The sequence below is a fragment of the Hyperolius riggenbachi genome, chromosome 4 (genome assembly GCF_040937935.1).
Source record: "Hyperolius riggenbachi isolate aHypRig1 chromosome 4, aHypRig1.pri, whole genome shotgun sequence".
Classification (NCBI taxonomy): domain Eukaryota; kingdom Metazoa; phylum Chordata; class Amphibia; order Anura; family Hyperoliidae; genus Hyperolius; species Hyperolius riggenbachi.
This window is the reverse complement of record NC_090649.1, coordinates 339,146,621-339,161,920: the sequence shown is the minus strand read 5'-3', so window position 1 is coordinate 339,161,920 and position 15,300 is coordinate 339,146,621. Positions and strand designations below refer to the sequence as shown.

Sequence of the window (15,300 nt, the reverse complement as noted above, 5' to 3'; positions counted from 1 at the left end):
GTGGCCTGGGTGGATCAAAATAGGTTGACATGTTTTACCTAGTCAAATAGGTTTTTTCAAGACCAAGTTTTGTTGTCGAAAACCTTTTTCTGCGCCATCTTGTGGCCTGTTTAAAGTCTGCACATATTAATGTATTGCCTCAAACTTCTGCCGTCTTCTACAGCTCCATGCCATCTAGTGGGCAAATTTGAGAATGTGCTTCTGACTTGCACTATAATCCTAAGGCGCATTTAATAAATTATACCTACAACATAACTCTAAAAAATATATAAATTCTACATTCCTGGGATCCCAATTCTGGAATGGGGGGGACCCAGGGGACAAAATACTCCGACAAACACCATTCATTGTTTACCACAAATTTGTAATAATATTCTATTAAAATCTCCTCGTCTATGGCTAATATTTAATTTGTAAATGCCCCTAAATTTTAAACCTTTACTCTCGCCAATTTGGAACTCCGCAAAATGGTGCGCTACCGTGCTTTTCTCATTTTTATTTTCTATATTATTGAGATGTTCTCCTATTCAGGTCCGCAATTCCCTGCCCGTTTTTCCTATATACAAAAGTCCACAAGGACATATTATTTGATAAATTAATCTCCAAAGTCTTCAGCAGTCAAGTGATATCACAGATGGATCTCCAAGTGAACAGTTCTAGCAACAAAGAACACTTGTGCAGGCAAATTAGTAACAATGAATACGACAAGAGTTAAAAGTTTATCAAACTATATGAGCCAAGTTGGTATAAAAACAAAAACCCTACCCTGATATCAAACTTGACACCCTATGGCAGGCCCACAAACCAACCATAAGGGAACAATTTATTAAAATAGCTTCGGCTCTAAAGAGGTCTAAAACTGAGCAGCAGCTAAATTTGGAAAGAAGGCTCTCTCACATCTCAAACTGGTGCATGCACAATCCCCATCTATGTTCTTAGCAAAGCAAATTCAGGATATTTCTGAGCAAATAGAAATCCTTCTTACTTCACGTACTGAAAAGGCTCTTAGATGGACTAAATCTAAAATATATTTGCAGTATAACAAAGCTAATTCTTGGCTCGCAAGAAAATTACGCCAGGTCCAGTCCGTGAACAAGGTCCTCCAGATCAGACTACCCAATGGAGATGTAACATCCAATACCCTAAAAATCCACGAGGCCTTTGTTAACTACTATAAGTCATTATATTCTAAAAAACAGGATTCTTCAGCTATCCCCTCAATATCAGATTTTTTACAACCAGTGAGAACCTCAGTTCTCTCCCCTGAAACAGCATCTTCCCTTAATCTCCCTATTACCGAGGTTGAGCTTTATACTGCCATCAGAAAACTTAAAAATAAAAAGGCTCCCGGGCCAGATGGTCTTCCTGCCCTATACTACAAAAAAATCCGCAAACAGTTATCCCCTTATCTGCTTAAATTATTTAACTCCTTCCTGTTAGGGAAAACCCATGCCCCAGAATTCGTAAGCTCAATTATATCAGTGATTCCCAAGCCTAACAAGGATCCATTGAATGTTAAAAGCTACAGACCTATCTCCCTGCTTAACATTGACTATAAACTTTTACGTCTATCCTTGTCCGTAGATTAAACCATTGCCTTAGCTCTTTAATACATTGTGACCAAGTGGGGTTCATTCCACATAGACAAGCATCTGACAACTTGCACAAGGTCATTAATCTCCTGCATGTAGCTCAAAAAAATAAAACACCCCTAGCTCTGGTGTCACTTGTCATGGAAAAATCCTTCGACACAATAAATTGGCCTTATATGCTCATGGCGCTGACTAGAGCTGGCATAGGGGGAGGCCTTCTCCATGCCATAGAATGTCTTTACTCCACTCCTTTTGCCACCATTAAACTACCAACTTCGACTCCCATCTCATTTACAATCCAAAGAGGAACACGCCATGGCTGACCCCTGTCCCCTGCAATTTTTGCACTTGTTATCGAACCTTTAGCGGATAGAATAAGTGATATCAAGGGAGTAACTGTGGCGGACCATGAATACAAGGCAAACTTATTTGCAGATGATCTCATCACCCTCTCCCCATACCTCCATCACTAGTCTGTTGGACCTTGTTCGGGACTTCAGCAATATATCTGGGTTTTGCCTTAACCTCTCAAAGACCGAGGTACTCTGCACGGGGCTAACCAAAACTGCTGCTCAGGCTATGACTTCCTCTTTAGGTGTCACTCTCCAATACCTCACTTACCTGGGTATCAAAATCTCCACCAACCCAGCAGACCTTTTTAATTTGAACTATAAACCTTTACTCATTAAACTTAAGTCTGACCTGGTCGTCTGGAACTCCCCAACTATCTCCTGGACAGGAAGGGTTCAGGCAATTAGAATGACAATGACCGTGCTTCCACACCTCCTATACCTTTTTCGATGCCTACCAATCTCAGTCACTCGTCTATCACTCAAAGACCTGGAGCTACATATTAGAACATTTGTTTGGAATAACAAGAAAAGCACACAATGTACAAAAAGCACAAAAAAACGCACAATGTACCTCCATAGAGAGAGAGGAGGATTGGGATTGCCGGACTTATACTCATACTATAGAGCGGCCCAAATTGCCCAACTAGCTCCCAGTCATGCTGAAGCAGTGGCCCCTCTCTGGGTCCAAATAGAAGAAGCCTTACTCTCCCCTTACTCATTACGGGCGCTTCTCTGGTCTACTTATAAGCCCCTTTCCCATATAAAAGCCCTATCCCTATCCACCTATTAATTATTATCAATATGGTACCCTATTAGAAGATCTAAGGGTTTATGTTCAGATCTTCCCCCACTTATGCCATTGTTTGGTAACCCATCCTTCCCACCTGGCTTAGACCCCAGGGCATTTACCTAGTGGAAATTAAATAACTTCTCTTTTTTATCCCAACTTCTGGTAGCTGACAAAATTTCCTCATGGGACCAATTCCAATCACATACTGCCTTCCCTCACTCAGAACATTTCCAAGCCCTGCAATTGCACCATTTTATTAAATCCATTCCACCTAAAATCCCTATATTCCCCAACAAAACCCACTTTGAGTCCTGGTGCCATTGATGTCCCCTAGAAGGAGGCTTAAACTCGTACCTGTACTCCCTCATTTCTCAACCACCCACTCTGGCCAAAATAAGGGTTATGGGAGCAGGAGTTTGGCCTGGAAATTTCTCCACAACAGTGGTCCAAATGCTGCCTTACCCTTACTAAAGGTAGTAGCTACTTCTCACACATTGAGGTGAACCTAAAAGTTCTGCATAGAACCAATATAACCCCTGAAAAACTCCATAAATACTCACCTTCATCTTCCGATCTCTGTTTTCGCAAATGTGGTCACATAGGTTCAATTGCTCACATCTGGTGGTTCTGCCCAAAGGTTAAACGCTTTTGGTCTGAAATTGCAGCCCTTAGTGGGTCGGCCTTAGAAATTACCCACATACCAGATCTGATGTCTTTATTATTAGGGGGAAAACCTAAAGGCTGGAAGTTTCCTCCTCATAGGCTATAACAACACATTGCCAAAGCAGCTAGACTTCATATTGCATGCCAATGGCAGCAACCAACTCTATCTCTTTACCTTACGAAAAAAATAATTAATGATATAATGATCTCAGAAAGATTGCTAGCTATTGTTAATGACTCCTAGGAACCCTTTTGTAACGACTGTGGAATTCTCTCCATGGTCAGCGCACAGGACGCGCGCTGACACTGCGGAAATCCTCCACAAGCGTATAATTTGAGAGAACCCAGCAAAAGGTGCAACGCACCTGTAGAGGGAAATTCCTGTCGGCAGATGGAGCTGTGAAGTGCAGAGGAACAGATCCTCTGCCCTGCCACAGACGCCAGACAGGAATTGCACGAAGGGAAGAACGCAGGGCAAGATAGCCCTTAAAGAGAGAGAGTAAAGGGACAGGGTGTATGTGTGTCCACCAATCTAGTCGCCACCCAGCGACGATGAACACACAACCATGAAGATCAGGTGAGAAGGCAATCACAAGCGATGGCGATTGCTAACAGTGACACAAGACAGAATAAGCACAGAGGAGGAATGTATGTGTGCGCACCAATCTAGTCGCCAACCTGCGACGGTGGACACACAACAGAGGAAACCAAGTGAGAACGCAATCGCAAGAGAAGCGATTGCAAATGAGAATGAGCACAGGGACAGAATGTATGTGTGTGCACCAATCTAGTCGCCAACCCACGACGGTGCACACACAACAGCAGATACGAAGTAGGAAAGCAATCGCGAGAGAGGCGATTGCCAGAGGTGACACAAGGCTAAAGCAAGACAGGGCACGAGAGTAGCAAAGGCACAGCAAATCATACAATGAGAAGATGAGGAAAATAACAAACGCTAACTAAACGCGAACACCGCACTAATTCGCAACAGCGAACGCGTTACAGCGCGATCTCCACACGTTAAGCGCAACAGAGACATGCACGCCTAACTAACCCCCGCCACCAAACACGAAACAGAGAACGCGAGCGCTTGCTTAACGGTTACCTCACTGAGCCTACAGCAAGCGTTCGTATCAGACAAGACAGACAGACGACTGGGAAACAGGATAGGAGAGATTCACTGCTCTTTCCGCTAGAGCGAGTGCGATCCAAGTAAAGCAACAGAGCTTAGCAGGATCCACTGCTCTTTCCGCCAGAGCGAGTGCGATCCAAGTTCAGGGACAGTATAGGAAAGATCCACTGCTCTTACCGCCAGAGCGAGTGCGATCCGGGTTCAGGGATAGAATCACAGATCAGAAGGATCCACAGCCACTACCGCTAGGGGCTAGTGTGATCCAAGCCAGACAGGCAGATGAGATAGCCAGTGGCAACCGCTGCTCCTGCTATACTCCAAGAAAGCAGATCAGAAGGATCCACAGCCGCTACCGCTAGAGGCTGGTGCGATCCAAGTAAGACTGATGAAACAGAAGGGGCTACCAGTAGCAACCGCGGCACTGGTTATCACCCACAGACAGACAGGACGATTTCCTATCGACCACCGTTGGCGACAGGACAATCACAGCAGAGAGGCAACATAGACAAAACAGATAAGCAGGCTAACTGCACTAGAGGAGCTGCCTAGTGCAGTTCCCAGAATACTCTAAGATAACTATAACAATCCAACAGGGAAGGCTGATACTCTAGGAGTGTATATAACAAACCGTTATGACCAGCAAAATCTTCTGGTCAGCAGAAGGCTTATATACTGCCAGCCCTCAACGGAGACAGCTGGGCAATTTGCATGTATGCAAATCCCTCAGCAAAGCAACTCAGAAAGTTGCAAGATGAAGCCAGGTCTCTTTTCCAGAGACCTGCATGTCTCAGACATAAGGAATGTTCAAACAGCTGGCTGCCTGTGCAGTCAGCTGAGCGGATCATTACACCTTTACTAGAACTTGGCAGCCTTGGCTAGCACTTATGGACAATCCAGGCCTCCGTCCCCTGGTTCTTTCAGCCTAAATTACATTATCAGTTCTGCTGTGATCCATGCTCCCGTGTATTTCTTTTCTAAATTGTTTCTGACAAAAGAACATAGTGACGTTGTTGTGTTATTGTGTTTTCTATAATTTAAGATGTGTTAAGTTGTAAACAATTATATTGTATGCTCATTCAACGCATTGCCCCTCACCGGGCTTACCACTGCTGTAATATATTTTCTTATATATATTTTAATAAAAAACTTTTGAAACTAAAAACAAAAACTCTCAACACAATCAGGGCTTGTTCACACCTAGGGCTTGATTCCCTAAACCGTGATAACTCAAATATTACACCTTATCAAAGATATCACACCTTATCAAGGTTAACACGCCTTATCAGAGTAGCATAGCGAGCGCTACAAACCCGCAGGGGCTCAGGGCAGGACGAGTGCCATTGCCAATTAGCAGGCATAAATTTGCAGTGCTCGCTATGCTACTCTGATAAAGCGTGTTAACTTTGATCAGGTGTGATATCTTTGATAAGGTGTGATGTTTGAGTTATCACAATTTAGTGAATCAAGCCTTAGAGCGTTTTTCGGGTTTTTTTAAGCGGCGGGTTTTTTAAAATCACCCTAAAAGCTCTTGTGCAACGATTACCTATAAGAGTGTTCACATATGAGTGATCCGATTCCGATCCGCTCGCCAAATTGCTGCCTGTACCACTTTCGAGGCGATTTTCCTCAATGGAAGGTATAGGGAAATTGCAAAGTGCTTGAAAAAGCGTTTTGTATTGTGATTTCCCCCAGCACTTTCATGAATAAATACATTGTATTTATTCATTTCTGAGTAAAAGAGTTCACTTCCTGACTGACGTCTGGAAGTGAAAAAAAAATCGCTCTACAAAAATGCGCTTAGGAAAATGCCAGCATAAAAGCACTAAAAGTCAGCGCCTGGAGGGGATAAAAAAAATTGTGATTTATTATGTGAACAAGGGCTTATCGAGAGGTGCTCAAGAAAAATAATTGAACAGCTTGGTGGGTGGGTGCTTATTCTAAAAACCAACATACCACATGTGTACTTCCTCAAATATATTTTGCACCAAGGCTACCCCTTCTCATAAACCATTAATTACTTGTCTCCACCCTGTCCAGGCATTACACCTGTTAGAATACTGATGTGAGCAGGGTTTTAAAGCTGTCTTATGCAGCCACCTACAGGCTTAGTTGGCCCCTGTTTCACCCTGTGAATATTAGGTAATACAAGGGGTCAACTTCTGCTTTTCAGAAAAAAAACTCACCAGATGCACCATCACTTGTTTCCCACACCTTTCAGATTGTACCTGGACAGGCCTGAGTGTAACAAAGGAATTTACTATAAGGGCTCGTTCACACTACAAAAGCTTTTCTAAGCTCTTTGTTATTTTAAAAGCTCCTGCTAATGTTATCCTCTGTGTGTGTTCACACTGGAGCAATGTGATTTTGTAAAAATCCCTCATAGCATTGCATTAGCAACATCTCTAGCGTACAGGAGCGTAGCAATAGGGGTTGCAGAGGTAGCGACCACATCGGGGTTCTTGGGCCAGAGGCGACCGAAGGGCCCTCTCTCAACTACAGTATTAGCTCTCTATTGGTCACGTGCTCATAATAATCACTTATATAGATACTTTGAATAGTGGTAATCATTAACAAACTGTTCCCCATCCCCTTCTTGCACCTCTGACACTGTGATTGCCATTGGCAGGTTTTGGTGCACCGTAACAATTGTTATGTGTAGAGTGCTTGGAGGGCCCCATTGTAAAACTTGCATCAGGGCCCACAGATCCTTAGCTACGCCACTGCTAGCCTAAAAACTTGTGTAGTGTGAACGAATCCTAAAAGTACTACTGTACAATTTTTCTTTAAAGAGTAACTGTCAGGCTGCAGAAGCTAATTTAAACCTCTATTCTCCTGTGTTAAACAGTTTAGAAGGAAGCCCAAAAGCAATTAATGAAGATAAAAATCTCAGTTACCTTTGATGTGTGCTTATCAGCAAGGCTGTTATTCTTAAGAAGACGCAAGCTGCATACCATACTGCAAAGCATTCTGGGGCTCTCCCCTCGGCTGCTAATGAGATGTTACAGCAGCTTGTAATCGCGTAGCACTGATAAATCTCGGGCAGAGTACACTGCAGGAGTCAGCTATTGTTCCTAGCCACATGGCTCATTAATATTCACTGCACACTGTGTTATTTAGTACCAGCTTATCTGTGATCAGGAAGCAGGCAGGACATGACGACACATTTGACAGAAAAACATGGAGCCTGCCATGAGCTGTCAGGAGCATCTATCTCTGCATATACTATATACAAATTCTGTGAAATCCAAACGTGGACAGTGAAATGCATATGTAATGTAAGTACAGCCAATCTTTAGCTACTGATATATGTGTTTATTTTCTCTGAGACCTTATACCTAACAGCTCCTCTTTAAATGTTTAAGCATTTTATTTACAAATCCAAAACAATTCACTTCTATTATGAGATTCCCCACTAATTTTATATATTTAATATATGAACAAATAACCAATCTTTCACATTTCAAAATTGTTTGCTTAACCCTTGGCAATGTGAACAGAAAAAGTTAAAACTGGAATGAACATAGCTATTAGCAACTTTACAGAAGTACTCTGGACACACTATCTACATTTAGGCCTTGTCCATACTAGGTCCGGAAACTTATCCGTGGCTCCGTTTTTCAGCCCTGATTAAAAACGGAGCCCCGGATACTAATGTTAAAAATAGCAGCTGTCTTCACTCAAGAAAAAACCCGTTTTCAAAACGTGAACGGAAGGTCCGGATCTGCTGCATTTTCACACAACGGATCTGGACCCTGATACACGCAGGGGTAGTGGCAGGCAATGGGAAAACAGATTTCCCTCTACACAGGCGCATTTTGACACAGAAACGGATTTGTTTCTGTGTCACAGCCTGGGGGAGAGGGTAGAGGGGGCCGCCATGCTGGAGGGTTATAGCAGCCAGGATGGGGTGACAGCGGTCGGCAGGGAGGGGGGACGGCTTCCCCTCCAGCTAGTTTTAAATCTCTTAAATTCAATATAATGTAGCAGTCGACGAGCGGAGAACTTACTTCCTTGCGTCCCACCACTGCCGAGTCACTTCCTGGTGGTCATTGGACGGACATATCTGGTGGTCATTGGACGGCATTACAGGAAGTGACGCGGCGAACGGTGGAACGCAAGGAAATACGTTTCCCGCTCGCCGCCTGCTACATTATATTGATTTTTGAAACTAGCTGGAGGGGGAGTGGGGAAGGGGGGACCCAGGTTAGGGGGGGGAGCACGACCCCCCTCCCCACTGCTGCCACGCTGCCCCCTTCCTGCCTGCTCTCCCCTTTAGCATGACGGCACCCACGGCAAGGGCTGGGGACATTTCCATGGGCTGGAAACGTCCCTGCAAAAATAGTCATTTTCTCTCAAAACAGAGAGAGAAAAAAATTGTATCACAAAAACAGATCCGTTCTGCAGGGCACAAGTGTAGATCTAGCCTTATATCAATATGAGTGCAGTTTCGAGTTAAATTCACTATAACTAATTTAAAGAAACTCAACTTCCACTCGCAAGATCAGCACAACATTTGATTTTCACTTTATTTTTTCCCCTCCCTCTTTTTTTTCAACATAACAAGCGTTGTCTCACACAGTCTTGCTTTTAAATTTCTCACCTCTTTTCTAATTATGTTTTTCTTTGTTTGCATACGTACATCAGCACACATATATTTCTTGGGCGCACCCAATATCTGTTGGTAAATATTTTCAGACACGCTTCCAATCTTTCAGATAAACAAAACACTTAACCAGACTTATGAATTTATGATTAATCAAGACTCACTGTGACAGACTCACTATGACAAGCTCAATCATCCCCCAAAGAAACAACCCATGGGTGTACACACACACCAAACAATGAGAACGTAAGCACCTATATGATGCATCTGTGCGAATCTCGGAGCGTTGCTAGATCACCAGAGCCTGTGGGTAGTGTCCTGTGCTGCTGATTGGCTGCACATGTATGCTGGCCCCCTGAACCAACAATCTGAACCTTTACCTCTTCATTTTCATCTCTAATGAATCCATGGTGAACTGTTCTATTGCACCCTGGACCTACGATATGAACACATGCCACCTGAACTGTTTTATGATCATCTGAACTCCTGAGCTGCAACTTTCCCCCCTGATCCTATGGTTCTTATGATCTTTTGTTCCATAACACCATGTATATTACATATGCCCAGCACTTTGTTGCAGCTCCCGGGGATGAACTGCCAGGATCCATTCCCTCTTGTCCTCTCCCTCACCTGGTGACCCCTTGCTGCAACTGTGCAATGGTCTTGCAGAGGCCACACTCCTTGTCTGTCCGACCCACTATCGCCTACTCTAGAGCAGAGCTCCTTCAATGGGATGCCTGCAATGGGACGCAACTACCCTGTGGGACACAATCTGTACCCACATCGATCACCTCATGAGGAATGCCAAGGGGGCCCCCAGTAAACATTGTCACAGGGGAGAAGGGTGGATGCACTAGTAAGACGCAAAAGGAATGGCCTGCGCTCTCTCAGTCCTAATATTTTTCTGGTGAATGTTCACTCTCTCCCAAATAAGCTGGACGAACTGCTTGTCCTACTCAGCAGTAAAAACTTAATGGGCAGGAACACCCCAGTCAGCTTTACTGAGACTTGGTTGAATGACAACATCACAGACAATTCTCTTCTTCTTCTGGTTTACAACCTGTGCAGACTGTGACCTGCCTAACCCTAACCCCGCCCCTGGTGGTGCCTAACCCTAAAACCCTTCTGGTGGTGCCTAACTCTAACCCCCCCTGGTGGTGCCTAACCCTAAGACCCCCGTTAGTGCCTAACCCTAAGACCCCCCTGGTGGCGCCTAACCCTAAAACTCCCCTGGTGGTGCCTAACCCTAAACACCCCCCTTCACTACAAATAACATAAATAGAAAAATTATAAAGTTGTAATGGATGAATAGCCTTGCAATCACGTACACATTAAAAATCTTAAAATAACGGAAACATTAAAATCAATATAGTAGTAAGATAATAAATGTGCAAACTATAATTTACATATTATAATTCTGACGAAAATTGACGCATTATACCTCTGAAAACAAATTTTAAAACAATAAAATAAGTTAAAATGAAAATTGACGCATTATACTTCTGAAAATGCATTTTAAAAATGTAAAAATAAGTTAAAACAAAAGTCAAAATGAATTTCTAAACAATATTTGTCACAAATCTTATTCTAGCAATAGGGTATTGTACCGTGTCATCAGTAAAAGCAAGAAGTTTTGAATCAGGATGATACCATTTATTGGCGAACTTAAAAGAATAAGAGTAATCAAGCTTTCAGCTGTATAGTCTTCGTCAGGCTCAATTCTGTTTGGTTATAAGCTGGTGGAACAGACAACTATATACGTGCAACATCAAAAGGGGATACATAGGTTTTTTTCAAGCATAAGTACATGTCATTAAGATGCCTTAAGTGAAACAGAACATCGAAATAAGGTGAGAGGTTGTTAGCTGAGATAAGACTCCTTGTTTACATAATACTCACAGAATTGGGACTGTCACAGAGGCATCCTAAATTCAGAGTTCACAAGTTTAGCTACAAGCAGAGAGGATGCAATATAGGCTGAGGAAGAGTTATGGCATTAAATATCATCAACCTCATACCAATATAAAAAGTTTTTGTCCGTATTCAAGCCTTTGTCCACAGCTTTGAACTAATTTATTTATTTAGTTTCTGCTATTAATCTATCTTTTGACTATATGAAGCCACCCCTCAGGGCAGTGACACGAAGATCATTCATGCTGTGTCCGCTGGTTAATACTGTGCCTGTGTCCGTTCATACGTTTGTGCAGTTTGTCCAGTTTCTCCCGCGTACTTACCTTTGGGGCATTTAGCACACATGATTAGAGATGTCGCAAACATCACATTTTGGGTTCGCAAATGGCGAACTCGAACTTCAGGAAAAGTTTGAGTTAGTGCGAACCGGGCAAACCGCCATAGACTTCAATGGGAAAGCAAATTTTGAAACCTACAAAGACTGTTTCAAAATTCACTTGCCAGTGAAGTCCATGGCGGTTTGCCCGGTTTGCACTAACTCAAACTTTTCCGGAAGTTCGAGTTCGACTGTTTGCGAACCCAAAATTTGATGTTTGCGACATTTGTAATCATGTGTGCTAAATGCCCCAAAGGTATGTATGTGGGAGAAATTAGACAAACTCTGCGCCAACGTATGAGCGGACACAGGCACACTATTAACAATGCCAAATCTGTACTGTATCTTTTTTTTTTTTTAAATTACAATAAAAAAAAATACAGGACGATGGCAGCAGGCAATATAATGCAGACACCATGGTGTCCTTGGATCTAGTGCCTGTGTTCAAACTGCCACTCTTAACGCCACGTTTACCGAGATTGAGCACTAGCAGGTCTGTAAGGACCTTAGGTGTGTGTGTGCAGTGCTGCATGAGCGCTCAACTGAATGAACCAAAGTGGCTTGTAGCAAATGCCAGGATGGGAAGTTAATAATGGAGCTATATGATGAAAACAAACTGACAGACTCAGTGTACAGTCTAATTTTTTTGTTTTGTTTTAAGCCTATTTGTGAACTCCTCCATGCCAACTAGTTATGCGACCAAGCAGCCACACGAGATTGAGTGTAACCTGTATATAAGGCCCTTAGATGTGCAGGTGGTGCATGTGCGCTCAACTGAAGCAGACAGGCTCAGTCTACAACCTATTTTTTTTTCTTAACCACTTCACTACCCTGGGGTATTTTCTACATTTCACACTCCTCCCATTCATTAGCCAATAACACATAAATGATCTATACATTGTTTTTTTCGCCACCAATTAGGCTTTCTTTGGGTGGTACTTTTTGCTAAGAATTATTTAATTTTGTACGAATTTTAAAAATAATAAGGGGAAAAATGAAATAAGTAATTATTTCTCAGTTTTCAGCCATTATAGTTTAAAAATAATAAGTGCTACTGTAGATTAAACCCACGCATTTGATTTGCCCATTTGTCCTGGTTAGAGTGTTTAAAGGAAATAAAGGTGCATTTTTTCCATTTTGTGTCTTTGGATCTTTATTTAATTGATGTGGAACTTTTTAATCCTCTACCCCCCCCCCCCCCCCGAGTTAGCCAGATGTGCTCCTTTATAACCCCCCTCCCCATAGTTGGCCAGATGTGCCTCTGTACCCCTCCCCAGCCCGACATGCACTTCTGTAACCCCCCACCCCACCTCAGTGAGCCAGCGTGCATGTTAATTCCCCCCCACCCATAGTTAGCCAGCTGTGTTTTTTATTACCCCTCTCCCCCATTCATAGCCATGTGTGTGCCCCTTTAACCACTTAACGACCGCCTAACACCGATAGGCGGCGGCTGGTCGTAAGTGGAATCCCCTGTGTTTACAGCGTACGGTGCTGGTGTCGCAGCAGCGCCGTAAAGGAGATCTGTGATCCCCAGCCTCTATTTGGCCGGGGATCACCGGCATCTGATAGGCTGAAGCCTATCAGAGGCGGTGCAGGATGGATCATTGTCCTGTATCGCCCATGGGGCTTTGAGGAGCCCCCCCGCTAAACACATATAGCCGGCAGCGATCAGACCCCCCCAGCAGGACATCCCCCTAGTGGGGAAAAAAGGGGGGAAGTCTGATCGCCCTGCCTAAATACTGATCTGTGCTGTGGGCTGGAGAGCCCACCCAGCACAGATCACACAAATGTGGCCCAGTCCTTAAGTGGTTAACCCTCCCCCATTAATAGCCAACTGTGTGCCCTTTTAATTTGTGTCCCCCCATGGATAGCCAGGTGTTGGCCCTTTAAGATAACCTTCCCTCCCCCAAATGCCAGGTGTCTTCCCTCCCCCCCCCCTCCTGCAGATTTGGGTGCAGGGAAGCATTACTCTCTCACCTGACCTTGTTCCACCGGCGATCGCGATCTCCTCCATGCACTACCGCTGACAGCCTCAATATGCTGAACGGATCGGGTCCTGGCTTGATGACATCATCAAGCCAGGACCTGATTCATTCAGCATAGTGAGGCTGACAGCCGGACTGCAGGAAGAGGATCATGATCGCCGCAGGAACAAGGACAGGTAAACATTGTTACTTTGTAATGCTCCATGCTGCCCGATCGCAGCATGGGGGGGAGGGAGGTTATTACAGGAGATTGGGCAGGATCGGAGCCCCGGGAAGAGATGCCAGTATAGTGTAGTTAGGGGGAGGGGGGTTAATGATCCCAGGTGCGTGCTAGCATTAAATGAAAGCAACTTATATTCACGTCGGGTGGCTTTCAGGATCCACTTGCAACAACGTTAATATACTGTATGCAGGATGTAAACTGGTTAAAGCATATTTGTCAAATTTATTTTTAATACTTTTTTTTAATAAAAACTAATTTAATGTTATTAAAATTTCAAATCTATTTCTTTTTTAAACTACAATTACAAAATTACAGCAGGCCTGTCATTCATGGTGGTGGCGTCACCAACTCCAATGCGGAGGCACGCAGTGGAGGCTTGCCAGTTGCCTTTGGTCTTCAGTGGGTGGCAGGCTGGCAGCAGGCCTGCCTGCCATTCGTGGTGGTGGTGGTGGTGTCACCAACTCCACTGCAGAGCCACGCAGTGGAGGCTTGCCACAGTGGTCAGCAGGTTTACCCAATGTGCGATATAGGTAATATACGTGCCCTGACCATGCTTTGCAGACCAGGTATTAGTGGTAAGATGGACCCTTGCCCCAACCCTGTGTGCCAGAGATGCGGTGACTTGGCTCTGTACATGATGGCAGTGGCACAGGTTTACACATACAAATTTAATTTGAGAAAAAAATGTCAATGATATTTATGAAAAAATGTAATTGTTATTTTGAAAAAAATGCTATTAGTGCACTGGGATGTGGGATGCTGATGGTGATATACCTGCCCTGACCGTGCTGCTTTTCAATGTCAGGAGTGGTAATGTAAGGGCCCTTTTACACTTAATCAGTTGCTCTCAGTTAAAACAGAAAGAAAACTGATTGTCAAAGTAATGCCCATGTTTTCCTATGGCACCTTTTACACTTAACGCGTTTTAAATGAAATTTTCTTCCCAATGCACTGCTATGGAAAAAACGCGTACCAACGCATACTAGCGCACACCAACTGATTAAGTGTAAAAGGGCCATAAGGGTTATGCCTGCTTCACACTGACAGACCAAACTCTGACAGGCCAAACTCTGCGTTTAACACACCGCAAAGAGTTGTTAATAGTTGACACTCTCAGGACTTAAATGTTAGTCCTCTCGGCCACAATCTTTGTGTAGTGGTCACTGTGCTAATGTCGAGAGTGCAGGCCATAGCGGTTTTCCCAGGGCTGTGGAGTCGGTACAAAAATCCTCCGACTCCTCAGGTTAGGATTCCACCGACTTCTCGACTCTGACTCCTCTAATTTGCAAATTTCAATCTTGTTGATTGAAAGTATGTAACATAAAATGCATCTCTTAACTGCCAATGCTTAGGAATTTTAAAAGACAACTAAACTGAGAGGGATATGGAGGCTGCCATATTTATTTCCTTTTAAACAGTACCAGTTACCTGGCTATCCAGCTGATCTTCTGCCTCTAATACTTTTAGTCATAGACTTAGGCCTCCTTCACATCATACGCTCTTCCGTGCACATTTGGAAGCAAGTATGACGTGGTAATATGCAAGAATGGCAGAAGGGTATAGACAGTTGACCCATTCACTGTCAATGGATGGAATCAGCAGTACCCCGTATGTCCTATAGCATTATCATCCCCCTATATAGAATACTATTCTAATATATCCTAATATAGCA

General features: G+C 43.7%; 1 protein-coding gene across 3 annotated transcripts in view; it reads left to right on the top strand.

Moving 5' to 3' along the window:
• Window positions 1-15,300, top strand: part of TIAM2 (TIAM Rac1 associated GEF 2) — a 1,035,624-nt gene that overhangs the window by 331,622 nt on the left and 688,702 nt on the right. The gene's annotated exons all lie outside the window — the stretch shown is intronic.